General features: G+C 42.6%; 2 protein-coding genes across 2 annotated transcripts in view; one reads left to right on the top strand and one right to left on the bottom strand.

The window, feature by feature from the left end:
• The window catches only part of BTF3L4 (basic transcription factor 3 like 4), a 40,884-nt gene that overhangs the window by 3,372 nt on the left and 26,249 nt on the right, over window positions 1–11,263 (top strand). The window contains exon 2 of the mRNA XM_006149404.3: window positions 9,778–9,907. The gene's annotated coding sequence lies outside the window, so the exon portion shown is untranslated. The remainder of the gene's footprint in view (window positions 1–9,777; window positions 9,908–11,263) is intronic.
• TXNDC12 (thioredoxin domain containing 12) overlaps window positions 1–11,263 on the bottom strand; it is a 32,702-nt gene that overhangs the window by 17,586 nt on the left and 3,853 nt on the right. The window lies entirely within an intron of this gene.

Genomic DNA, 11,263 nt, shown 5'->3' with positions numbered 1-11,263 from the left:
TCTTTGCCTCTGTCAGTCTGTCTGTCTGTCTCTGGTGAGTACACACACCCTATGGCAAAAAAGTCAAAAAAAAAATTGAATAAGTAAATCTTATTTAGAGTATATCACATTACTTTATGTCTAGAAAATGTTATTGATCATTAAAATGTTAGCTGCTATTTATTGACCATCTTATATGTACCTGGGAGGCCAACTCAAATCTGGAAGGGATATACCCACCTACCAAACAATAAAATCCTAGATACATACAATGGACTTTCAGAAGGTACTCATTGGCCTCATAGTAATAAGAGAAATCCCTTCTAAAGCCAGATGAGGAACAGTGAGCAAAAGTTAAGGCTGCCCTAGAGAATATCCATTATGATGGGGCAAAATAGAGAGGAGGCTGAGACTCTCATCTTAGTCCAGTCTTCAAAACAGATTAGAATGGGGGACCAGCAGTTAGCAATGTTGCTGAACTCCCATGTAGTCGACCGCGGTTCGAGTCCCGGACCCAGTGGCTTAAACTCACACTGGGCACGTGTGCGTGCGTGCCCAAGATCCCGAGAAGAGAATGGAGGAGAAGGGACTGTGACATGGCCTTCCCCCCTGGGGGGTAATTTCTCGCTTTCTATCTCTGTCTATCTCTGTCTCTCTGGTGAGTGAACACGATTAGAATGGGACCAGCAGGTGACATGGTGGTTAGGGCGCTGGATACTCCCACATAGCCAATCACGGTTTGAGTCCCTGACCTGGTGGCTTGCTTTCTCATTTTCTCTCTCTTTCTCTGTGTCTTGCTCTGATCAAATTAAAATGAATGAATAAATGAATAAATAAAATTAAATAAATAATTCTTTAATAAAGAATGGGACCAGCAGATGGTGTAATGGTTATGTTGCTGGACTCCCACATAGTTGACTACAGTTCAAGTCCTGGAAACAGCAGCTTAAAATTCACACCAGGCATGTGTGCCCAAAATTCTGAGAGAAGAAGGGAGGATAAGCATTGCAGTGTGGCTATTTCCCCTGGGGGAAAGAGGGTGACTTCTTGCTTTCTGCCTCTCTGATGAGGCCACTTGCCCTATAGCAAAAATCCCTTAAAAAAAAAAAATAGAGGGACCAGCAGTTAGCATAATGGTTATATCGCTGAACTCCCATGTAGTCAACCGCGGTTCAAGTCCCAGACCCGGTGGCTTAAACTCACACCAGGCGCATGTACATGTGTGCCCAAGATCCCAAGAAGGGAATGGAGGAGAAGGGATTGCGGCGTTGCCATCCCCTCTGGGGGGTGGGGGGGTGATTTCTAGATTTCTAGCTCTCTGTTTCTCTCTGTCTTTCTGGCGAGCACATGTGCCCAATAAGAAAAAACCTCTCCAAAAAAAGAAAAAAAAATAGAGATTAGAATGATTCCAGGTCAGTAGTACCTCCTGATATCCAGATAAATGCAACCTCTAGTTTCCAACAGGCTGAATGCCAAACCTTTCTGGAGGGAAGCATTTCTTACTTTAAGCCTACAGGATAGTCAATGATGAAGCACTGCTATTATGAGCTCACAATCACAGATCATCAAAAATGCAAGGAAAAAAATCACCACTAGTAAGAGCAGAAATGGAAGATCTTCAGATATTAGAATATCAGCCACACAATACAAAAACAATGATGTTATATAATAGATGGAGGGCCAACTAGTGGCATGGTATTTAAGGCGATGGATCCCACATTGCCAACCATGCACTTTGCATCCTGGATCTGGCAGCTTGAAAAGCATGCTAGGTGTGTGTACATGTATGCCCAAAATCCCCAAAGAAGAATGGAGGAGAAGGGATTGTGTGTGGTCATTTCTTCTGGAGGGTGATTCCTCACTTTCTCTCTTTCTGGCAAGTCCACACACCCTGTAGGAAACTAAAAGAAAAATAAATAATACATGGGATCACAAAAGCAGGTATACAACACAAAAAATAAATAAACAAAATTGTGAAGGCACCAAATAGAACTTCTAAGAGTGAAAAATAGGGGCCAGCAAGTGGCAAAGTAGTTAAGGTGCTGGATTCTCACATGGCCAACTAGTTTGAGTCCTGAACCTGGTGGCTTCAAACTCATGTTGGGTGCATATGTGTATGCACCCCAAATCCCAAGAGGAGAAGGGACTGCAGTATAGCCATTCCCCCGGAGGTGGGGATGATTTCTCACTTTTTGTCTCTCCAGCAAGTGCACATGCCCTTCAACAAAAATCTCTCTCTAAAAAATGAATGAAAAACATAATTGTTGAAATACAAAGTAAATAGATACTCAGTAATGAAATGCTCCATTGGCCAACCATGGTGGAGCAACAGTAGTATAGTGCTCCATGATGCTAGAGCCATACAGGAGCATCTCAGTTCATATCCTGAGATCTGCATGTGCTAGAAGTGCATGCACACCTACGATTTTGGCCGGTTGAGGCTGGGGGCAGATCACAGCATGAAGACCCTGTTGTGGGTTCTCCTCTCTCTCGCTCTCTCTCAGAAGAAATAAATGTATAAACTTTATAAAAAAAGAAAAAAGGAGTAATCAAGCCATTAAAAGATGTGGAGGAACCTTAATTGTACAATATATTACTAAATAAAAGAAACTAATTTGAAAAGGCTATATGACATTCTGGAAAAAGCAAAATTAGGGCTGAAAGGAGACTGTGTGAGTGAGAGAGAGAGGTGAATAGGCAGAGCACTATGGTTTTTGTTTTTAATTTGGTATAGGGGCATGCACTTACCAAAGAGAGACAAAAAGAGGCAGAGAGGGAAAGTGAGAAAGCACTTCCCAGGGGTGATGACCACACTGCAATCCCTTCTCCTCTATTCTCCTCTTGGGATTTTGGGCATGCATACACATGCATACGGTGTGTTTTTCAAGCCACCAGGTCCATGCAATTGGCCATGTGGGATCCAGTTGCCTTAACCACCACACCACCTAGCTGGCCCAAGCACAGGGTATTCTTTACAGCAATGAAACTATCCTATATGACGTTGTAATGGTACATATGTGTTGTTATGGTCTAAATTATGCACACAACCAAAATTTGTATGTTGAGGTCCTAACACACAGTACTTCAGAATGTGCCTGTATTTGAAGATAAGGTCTTTAGAGAGGTAATTAAAATGAGGTCATTAGTGTAGTACTTTAATCCTAATAAGAAAAGATTAGGACAGAGACATACACAGAGAAAAGACCATGTGGAGACACAGAGAAGATGGCCCTAGGAGATGAAACCAACCCTGCCAACACCTTGATCTTGGCCTTCTCTCTAAAACTGTGAGAAAATAAATTTCTATTGTTTAAGCCACCCACTCTGTGTTATTTGTTGTGACAGCCCTAGCAAGTGAATATATATATCATTATACTTTGGTCAAAACACATAAAATGAATATCAAGAATGAACCTTGGGGGACCAGCAGTTAGTGTAATGGCTATGTCGCTGGACTCCCATGTAGTTGACCATGGTTTGCGTCCCGGACCTGGTGGCTTAAACTCACACCTGGCGCATGTGCGTGCGTGCCCAAGATCCTGAGAGGAGAATGGAGGAGAAGGGATTGCGGCATGGTCATCCCCTCTGGGGCGTTGATTTCTCACTTTCTATCTCTCTGTCTCTCTCTGTCTTTCTGGCGAGCGCACATGCCCAATAAGAAAAAAAAAAAAAAAAACCAAAAAAAAAACTCTCCAAAAAAAGAATGAACCTTAATGCAATCTAGGGACTGTAGTTAATAATAATGTATCAGTTTTGGCTTATTTATTGTAACAGGGCCTGTGAGTACCCAAGATCCAGAGAAGAGAATGGAGAGGGGATTGAGGCGTTGCCCTCTGGCTCCCACCCCCCATGACTTCTTTCTGTCTCTCTGTCTCTCTCTGTCTTTCTGGTGAGTGCACATGCCCTATTACCAAAAACCTCTCCCATCCCCCCAAAATTTTATTTATTATTATTTATTATTATTATTTTTGTTTAAATTTGACCAGAGAGACACAGAGGGAAAGTGAGAAAGCAAGTCACTAGGTCTGGGACTCAGACAGCAGTCCAGCCATATGGGAGTCTAGCCCCTTAACCACCACACCACCCGTTGGCCCCCAATTTCTTAAAAAATTCAATGGATAGGCTAAATTAGCAAATTAAAGACAGGTAAAGAGATAGATCAGGGGCTGGCAGATGGCATGGTGGTTAGGGGCACTGCACCCCTACATGACCAACCATGACTCAGATCCCAGACCTGGCAGCTTGCTTTCTCCCTTAATCTCTATTTCCCTCTCTCTCTCTCTCTCTCTCTCTCTCACTCTGCCCCTCTCTGGTCAAATTGAAATTAAATAAATAAATAATAAAGTTGAATAAAATAATTATTAAAAAAATATTTTAAAAAGAGAGATAGATCAGAAGTTATTCAGGGGCCAGTCTATTGTGCAGTGGTTAAGACAGCTGGATCCCACATAGCCTACTGTTTGACTTGTGTTCCAGACCCAGCAGCTTGAAAAACATGCCAGGCGTGTGTGTGTGTGTGGGGGGGCAAAATCCTGAAAAGATTATATAGTAAAAAAGGATTTCTGCATGAACATCCCCCTTGTAAGGTGCTTTCTCACCTTCTCTCCCTCTCTCTCTCTCTCCCCCAGTCTCTCTCTAGAAAGCACACCCTCTAGCAAATTAAAATAAAAAAAAAAAAAGTTATTCAGAATGCAGTACAGAGACAAGGAGATGAAAAACATTCCGAAGGAGGCCAAAAGATAACCAAGTAGATTTAAAAAGTCTGGTGTACATAAAATTGGAGTCTGGAATGAAAAGATGAAGGAAAAAGATATATATGAAGAAATAATGGCTGAGAATTTTTAAAGAATAAAACAAAACATGAATCTGTAGGTTTCTTCATAATTGTGTACCAACTTGGATAAATTATAAAACAAAATACACAAAGAAGTCGTAGTGAAACGGCAGCAAAAACACTAAGATCTTAAAAGCAGTCAAAAAGAAATGACATATTCCCTACAAAAGATCAATAATTAGACAGGATCAATAGAAATCAGAAGACATGAGCATATCATCTTTATCATGCTTAAAGAAAACAACTCCAGGGGTCAGCAGGTGGTGCAGTGGTTGAGGTGCTGGACTCCCACATGGCAGATCATGGTTCAAGTCCTGGACCTGGTGGCTTGCTTTCTCACTTCCCCTTTCTCTCTCTGTCTCTCTCTGATCAAATTGAAAATAATAAAAATAAAAAATTTTAAAAAGGATATTTAAAAAAAAAAAAAAAGAACTCTAAACCTAGAAGAATGTTACCTAGTAAAACTATATTTCAAAGGGGCCAGCAGGTTTCATAGTGGTTAGGGCATTAGACTCCCACATGGCCAACTGTGGTTGGAGTCCAGACTTGGAGGCTTGCTTTCTCACATTCTCTCTGTCTGATGAGTACACATGCCCTATAACAGATTTAAAAATAATAAAAATATTATTTATAGACTGTGGCGAGCACTGCATACGGAAGCCATCTCGAGCTATCCGCCATCTTGGAAACCATTAGACTTCACTTCCTCACTGAGCAAATCGTTTCTCAGAAATCATGTGACCAACCGTTTTCCCCAGAAGTGATTGGGTTTTTAGGCAACGAGAAAGATCCACCCACAACAATGATTGGTTCATGCTGTTGTATTTCATTTGCATTTCGGGCAACCAATTGGTTCCCACCAGCTGTATATAACTTGCCATTTTTCCTGAATAAACGGAAATAGATGAAGATGACGACTTGATCAGCACCTGGTACTGTGTGTGCGTGTGTTTGTCCCATCTCTCACTCCCTCCCCCAAAAAACCTGTTCCACGGTCCCGCAGGCCGGGACAATAGACAAGTGCAAATAGGCATTTTTAGATAAAATGAGAGATTTTTCCACCATCAGGTATCCACTATCCATTATTACTTCAACAAATAAATATATACTTATGGAGCAGTATCATGGTGGTTAAGAGAATGGACTCTCAACTTAGACTCCCAGTTCTGAGTTCTAGTCCTGCTGCTTTCTAGCTGTGTTTTTGGCACAGGTTAAGCAACTTTTCCAAGTTGTAAAATGTTTTCTCAGCTGTATAATGAGAATAACAGCATCTATCTCATAGGGTTGCTGTGAGGAATGAATAAATAAATAAATACCTTAAAGAGCTTACAGCAGTGTCTGGTACTTGAAAACTGCTACAAGTATTAGCTATTAATATGACCCATCAGTCATTACTCTAAGTACTTTACAAATATTGATCCTCATAACAACCCTGAGGTAGATACTCTTATTTGGGTCCAGCATTGTAGAGTGCTGGGTTACTGACTGGCCCCACATACTTTTTCTCTCTCTCTATTGCCAGAGGGCATCTGTATGAGAGAGAGAGAGTCCCCAGTGGGGCATGGTCACCTCAATCCGTTTTTTTTCTTTCTTTCTTTTCTTTCGTAGAGGTTTTTGCTATAGGGCGTGTATGCTTACCAGAAAGACGAGAGAGACAGAAAGAGAGGAAATCACCCCCCCAAGAGGGGATGGCCACACCACAATCCCTTCTCCTCCATTCTCTTCTTGGGATCTTGGGCACACATGCACATGTGCCCAGCGTGAGTTTAAGCCACTGGGTTCGGGACTCAGACTATGGTCGACTACATGGGCGTCCAGTAACATAGCCATTACGCCAACTGCTGGTCCCTGGTCACCTCAGTCCTTTAGCCCAGTGTATTTTCAAGCTGCTAGAGCCAGGATTGAACTGCAGTTGGCCATGTGGGATCTGGTTCTCAGTGCAGAGAGCTTAACTACTATGCTACAGGGCAACCCAAGGTACCCTTAATCCCATTTTACAGATAAGAAAACTGAGGCACAATTTTAAGTCACTCTTCCAAGAACATACAGCTAGTGACTGTCAGAGCTGGGATCTGAACCTAGACAGTGAGGTTCCAGAATCCTTACTTTTAACACAATACAACATTGTCTTTCACAGCAAAAGGAAGTAATGACAAAGAGGCAAGATAAGGAACAGACAATGCAGGGCCTTGCAAGCCACTATAAAGACTTTGGCTTTTACTGAGCTGTTGGAGGCTTTGAGCAGAGTAGTAATACAATGTGATTATGTTGGGTTGTTCTTTTTTCAGTTTTGTTTGTTAATGAGGAGGTAGGGAGAGATAGAGAAGTTTATGTTTGACAGGGTTTCACCTGTTATAATCCGTCCTGTCCCGGTCTCCCAGTGAGTCAGGATTACAGGCATACAACACCATGCCTAGCATGTCTAGATCAGCCTGGGATTTGAACCCAAGCCTTTCATATAGCTCTGGCACCATGCAGTCGTGCCCTACCACCCGCGCCACTGCAACTGGGCCAACTGTGTTTTAACAGGATTTCTCTGGCTTCAATGCTGAAAAAAAGACTACAAGGGACTTTATGGGTTGAACTGTGTCCTCCCCAAAAAAGAGATATTGGGGGACCAGCAGTTAGCATAATGGCTATGTCGCTGGACTCCCATGTAGTTGACTGCGGTACGTGTCCCGGGCCCAGTAGCTTAAACTCACGCCGGGCGCGTGTGCGTGCATGCCCAGGATCCCAAGAGGAGAATGGAGGAGAAGGGATTGCAGCATGGCCATCCCCCCTGGGGGGTGATTTCTTGCTTTCTATCTCTCTGTCTCTCTCTGTCTGGCAAGTGCACACGCCCTATAGCAAAACAAAACAAAACAAAAAAACTCTCAAAAAGAAAAGAGATATTGGAGTCCTAACACCCAATACTTCAGATTGTGGTCTTTGGAAGAGGTCTTTACAGAGGCAATCAAAACATTATTTTTTTAGAGAGATTTTTTTCTATAGGGCATGTGGACTTGCCAGAGAAAGAGAGAGAGATGGACAGAAAGCAAGAAATCACCCTCCAGGAAGGATGGCCACAATAAATCTCTTCTCCTCTATTTTCTTCTCGGGATTTTGGGCACCCATGCACAAACGTCTGGCATGAATTTTAAGCTGCTGGGTCTGGGACTCAAACCATGGTCGACTATGTGGGAGTCCAGTGACATAACCATTATGCCAAACTTTAGGTTATTTTTAGTTTTTTTTTTTTTTTTTTTTAAGGTTTTTGCCATGGAGCACATGTGTTGAGGGAGAGAGACAATGATGGAGAAAGTGAGAAATTACCCCCCCCCCAGGGGGACAATCCCTTCTCTTCCACTCTTCTCCTGGGATTTTGGGCACACATGTCCAGCGTGATTTTCAAGTCACAGGTCCAGAACTCAAACCACCATTGGCCACATAGGAGTCCACCACCTTAACCACTATGCTACCTGCTGGCTCCCAGAGGCAAATTAAAATGAAGAGACCCCTAACCCAACATAACTGGAGTCTTGTGAAAAAAAAAAAAAAAGAAAGAAAATTTATGGGCCAGCAGGTGGCATGGTGGTTAAGGCATGGGACTCCCACAGGGCCAACTGTAGTTTGAGTCCTGAAGCTGGAAGCTTGGTTTCTCACTTTCCCTCTCTTTGGTGAATTAAAATAATAATAATAGGACCAGCAGTTGGCATAATGGCTATGTCACTGGACTCTCATGCAGTCAACCACGATTCGAGTCCCAGACCCAGTGGCTTAAACTCACCCCGGGCGCGTGTGCGTGCATACCCAAGATCCCGAGAGGAGAATAGAGGAGAAGGGATTGTGGTATGGCCATCCCCCCTGGGGGGTGATTTCTCACTTTCTGTCTCTCTGTCTCTCTCTGTCTTTCTGGTCATCACATGTACCCTATATCAAAAACCTCTCCCCCCAAAAAAATAAAAATAAAAATAGTAATAATAAATTAAATAAATAATTCTTTTTTGAAAAAAGGAAAATTTAGACACAAACATGCACACGGGGAGTACAGGCCATTTATAAGCCAAGGAAAGAGAAAAGACCATTACAACCCTTTTTCCTAGCTCCCAGGAGAAACAATCCTGCTGATATCTTGATTTTGGATTTCTAGTTTTTAGAACTGCTAGGCAATTTCTGTTATTTAAACAAAGTCAACAAGATTTTTCTGTGAACTGGAGCTTAAGAACAAAGGAAGAAGGATGTGTCTCAGGTTTTTGGCTTAAGTAAATGGAAGGATGAGGTTGCCATTAACAATGAGGATGAAGCATCATCAGGACAAAATCAAGACAGTCCGGGAGACACATAAGAGTGAGCATATGTCACTCTTTCTTTCTTTTTTGGAGAGGTTTTCGCTATAGGGCGCATGTGCTCGCCAGACAGACAGAGAGAGACATAGAGACAGAAAGCGAGAAATCACCCCCCAGAGGGGATGGTCACACCGCAATCCCTTCTCCTCCATTCTCCTCTTGGGATCTTGGGCATGCACGCACACACGCCCAGCGTGAGTTTTAAGCCACCAGGTCCGGGACTCGAACCGCGGTCGACTACGTGGGAGTCCAGCGACATAGCCATTACGCTAACTGCTGGTTCCCATGTCACTCTTTCAAAGAACTCTGCTGTCAAGGGAGCCATTGCTAGAGGAAGGGTCTTAACTCAAAATGGAAGAAAGTATTAGATGCTGCAAGTTGACAGAAATTTCTTAAAGATAAGAAAATGAATGATGCAGGATAAAAGGAGGGAAAGTCACTGGCAAATGCCGAGTAGGAGAGAGGAGATGGGATGCAGTACTCAAGGAGAGGTACTAGCCTTTGCTAGGAGCAGGGACAGTTTACCAAGGAACAACAGGCAGAGGAGCATATACAGACACTGCTGGGTCAATGTAGTGGTGAGAGCATAAAAATTAAACTAAAACACCTCTTCTGAGTCCTTCTATTTCTTTTAAACAGGAAGCATGGTCATCAACCGAGAGCAAGGACTGTGGAGGAGATAGTGGAGGTTTGAAGAGTCTGAAGAAAGTATGGTGTCGTCCTAGGAGAACCAGAGAAAACTGAAAGTACAGCCAAAGACACGTTTCAGGTAGGAAATGATCCCAGAAAAAAGTTTAGACACAAGGAATAGTAAACAAACTGGTAACATGGAGATAAATCCACAATAAATATGTCTATGTCTGTCTGTATAAACCATTACAGTGTCTAATTGATAGAGTTAAAAAAAAAAAAAAAAACAGGCGGAATTAAAATACTGGATAATTGCTTATAAGTCCAGAGGAAGTGACTGAAATCTAGTGTGCTAAAGATCTCTTATCATTGGGGGCAGTGGTTAAGATATTGTTAAATTTTGGTAAGGGGGGACTAACAGATGGCGTAATGGTTATGTCACTGAACTCCCACACACTCAACTATGGTTCAAGTCTGGGACCCAGAGGCTTAAAACTCATGCTGGGAGTGTGTGTGTGAGTGCCTAAAATCCTGAGAGGAGAATGGAGGAGAAGGGATTGGAGCATGGCCATACACCTCCCCCCACCAGGGGTGATTTCTCACTTTTTGTCTCTCTGTCTCTCCAGCAACATTTGAAGACAGTCCAATATCCTAAAATGACATCTGAATAGCCACTGAATTTATGCCAGTTATCTAAAGGGTAAGCTAAGTTTCCCACATCAGCAGGTCTTAACATTAACTTAAAAAAAAGAAAGAACAACCATTTCTTTTTTTAATTTTTTTTTGGAGAGGTTTTTGCTACAGGACGTGTGTGCTACTTGACAGAGAGACAGAGACAGAAAGCAAGAAATCACCCCCCAGGGGGGATGGCCACGCCTCAATTCCTTCTCTTCCATTCTCCTCTCAGGATCTTGGGCACGCAAGCACACATGCCCGGTGTGAGTTTAAGCCACTGGATCCAGGACTCAAACCGTAGTCAACTACATGGGAGTTCAGCGACATAGCCATTATGCTAACTGCTGGTCCCACCATTTCTGAACATAGAATTTACACCAGTTTCCAAGTCCTTGATCCTAAAATTGTTTTATTAGGTATAAGCTAAGGAAATCAGAAAAGTTTTATCCACCCCCTCCCAGCTGGTGAAATGTAAATAACAAAAGGTCAAGTGTTAGAGCTGGCAGCCAACCTACTCAAACAGGGAACACTGTCTCTGAGAGGTAGAACAACACAGTGGCTAAATAATGTGTCAGCAGTCAGGCAGACCTGAGTTGGAATCCCAGTTCAGCTACTTACTGTTTTCACAAATGTAAAATATGGCTAACAAAAATATATCACATAGGACTCTTGTGACTGTGAATAGGTCACCGTGTAGAAGGTAAACATTTCATATTAGTGCCATTTTTTTATTCCAGAGACCTGACAAAGTCAACCCTTTCTATTTCAGGCAGAAAGGCACATGAACTGCCCCTATCTACAGCTTTCTAGTTTTTCCTTT

The sequence above is a fragment of the Tupaia chinensis genome, unplaced genomic scaffold, assembly GCF_000334495.1.
Source record: "Tupaia chinensis unplaced genomic scaffold, TupChi_1.0 Scaffold000259_1, whole genome shotgun sequence".
Classification (NCBI taxonomy): domain Eukaryota; kingdom Metazoa; phylum Chordata; class Mammalia; order Scandentia; family Tupaiidae; genus Tupaia; species Tupaia belangeri.
Note: the sequence above shows the minus strand (reverse complement) of the source record. Positions and strands in the feature narration are given on the sequence as shown.